Source organism: Papilio polytes, unplaced genomic scaffold (genome assembly GCF_000836215.1).
Source record: "Papilio polytes unplaced genomic scaffold, Ppol_1.0 DF823980.1, whole genome shotgun sequence".
Classification (NCBI taxonomy): Eukaryota; Metazoa; Arthropoda; class Insecta; order Lepidoptera; family Papilionidae; genus Papilio; species Papilio polytes.
Window position 1 is genome coordinate 428892 of NW_013525224.1, and position 2801 is coordinate 431692.

Sequence of the window (2801 nt, forward strand, 5' to 3'; positions counted from 1 at the left end):
CATCGGCCGTCCGTTCTGCGGGCAAAATGACCAGTCCATCGCCACTTAAGGTTTGCAATTCTTCTCCAATAATTAAACAAAAATATGGGACTTTGCTTGCAACTACACTGCCGGCCAAAAGTTTGAGACCTTGAAAAAATTACAACATTGAATACAACTCCAAAAATTAGTGCTCTACAAATTATTTATTTACCTTATTAAATAAGGAACTTTTTATGTAAAATAAAATAATTTAAAAACTACAATACTTGCCATTATTATTAATAAAAATATGAATATTATTTAAACTTTTCGTCGAAAAAACTTCCCTTCATTTTTATAACTTTTTGACCAATTTTAGTAACCGGGCTATTAGTTTTCAAAATCGGTCTACCAGGAGCGGAGTTATGCCGTAACATATAAAAAAACATACAATGAGTTTAGTACTGTTAGGAACAAAATTATTACCGTGCTATAGAATTGGCGCAACTCTAGATTATCGCCATAAACGTCGCGTCCCTAGCTGACAGCTGTCAATGTCTCAAGAAGTATGAATAGATTGGCGCGTAACTTGAGTCTTGACGAGAAGTATTGCTCTGAGTTTAAAGCGACAGTATCAATTAAATAAGTTGTCTAATAGTACCTCCTTCTTTTGGGATGTCGGTCAAAGAATATAAGTAACTAGTCTACGTTGTTTTAGATTAATTTAATTGAGATCTGTTAACTGTATTGGAGTTACTTGAACAAACATACATTTAAACTTTCGCTTATATAACATTAGTATGAAGTATTAATTTTCATATTCCTTCAATTTATTTTCGCCAGTAACATATCAAGTGACAAATTAAGTTTCAAGTTCGTAACACATTAAAATGTGAAACATGTTGCTTGCAACTCTCCAAGTTTGAAAACTTCACATACATTATATACATCTGCAACCAATGTTAAGTGTTAAGTTAGATTTAAGTTATTAAGGCCAACATTTCAAATAACAAAAAAGGCAAATCAGTAATAAGTCTTAGTAAACAATAATAGATTTTTACTAACGTAAGAAAGTACTTGTTAAAGTTTCTTTTTTTACATTTGTAGATTTTTGTTGATTTACTAATATTTCCTTTTACCATTCCAACTAAGCTCTAGGTTTGTGCTAGGATATGGTTCACGACAATAGTCGAATGGCGGGATTCGAACCCTCGACCGCAAGATCGGTAGTCTGTACCCCAAACCATTAAGTTATTGGCTCTTTAGAAAACAACAATCTGTCTACAATATAGATTTCTACGAACAGAATAATTCTACAATAGTATTATTATAAAAGGATATCCGTTACTCGGATAAAGAATTTTCTACAAGAGAATTTTCAATTCCATCTGATTCGCCTTTGTTGTTACAAATTCAATTGTTTTCAACATATTTGTATTGCTTTATTTAAGAAATCTTTTATCTAACCTGACGAATTTTAAAATTGGAAAACACATTTAAATAAAAACATCGATTTGGTTACTATCTATTCTAATATTATAAAGAGGAAACATTTGTATTTTTGTATGCATTGAAATAATTCAAAAAATACTGGGCCGATTTTTAAAATTATTGCACTATTAAAAAGGTGTATAACTTTACACTGTCGTGGTTTTTACAAATATAATGTTCGTAACATACGGGTTTCTTACCACGATTGAATTGTTTTAGCTCCTGATATTTCGGCACAGTTGCATGCGCCATGTTCACGGGCTGACTGAAGTGATGCGGTATTGTAAAAAAAAAAGAAAAATCGGGAGCTAAAACAATTCAATCGTGGTAAGAAACCTGTATCTTACGAACATTATATTAAAAAGGTAATTTATCTGTGAGTAACATAGGATTTATTTTTTATTTTCACACGCACAAAGTCGTAAGTAACAGCTAGTAATAAATAATTTAGTAAGAAAAAATGTTCTGTCCGAAAGCAAGATACAATCTGAAGGAAAGTAAGCAAAAACAGAACTTCCGCGGAGTTTTAATATAATTAATATATTCATACAGTTAGTGGAAGAGATTTTAATATTTATGAAAATCTCTAAGTTATATTTTACTTTGAATAATGAATAAAAAAGGTTTTTCTCTTGTTCTTTCTTTAAACAATAATATCAAACTAAATTACAATATCATTTTAAACCTCTTTTCTTAACTTTGACCTGAATGAACTAGTAAAATTTATTAAAATAAAAGCTTTAAAATATTACGTTCGTAGACCATTAATATTATATGTATAAAAAACCTGAAATTTTACGACTGGAAAAAACATGTTATAGCATGTTTTGTCAAAACTCTAACAAAACAAACACGCAACAACAACATAACATAACTTATGTGCGTAATGCAAAAGAAAAAGCAGGGAATAAATATTTCACACAATAGCCTAATTTGGGTACAGACTACCGATCTTGCGGTCAAGGAGTTCGAATCCTGGCATTCGACTATTGTCGCGAACATTATCCTAGCACAAACCTAAAACTTAAGTGGAGTGGTTAGAGGAAATATAAATTAACAAAAAATCTATGCTAATATTTAAAAAAAAAAGATGTGAAGAAGACTGATCATTGCTTTAAAGAGCATAAGTTTAAGTTGCGATTTATCAGACAGTAACAATCAAACAGTTATCTTATAGAATACAGATAAAAAAGAAATCTATTCCTACAACTTAGTACAGCAAGCACGTTCCAGCAGTAACCAGCAGCTGCTGCTGCCGACAGGGGGTGGGGGTGTACCGATGTACTGATATTATATTACAGTAGGGAAAAAGACGGTTTTAAAATATCTTATGCAATAGTTAGCAAGCA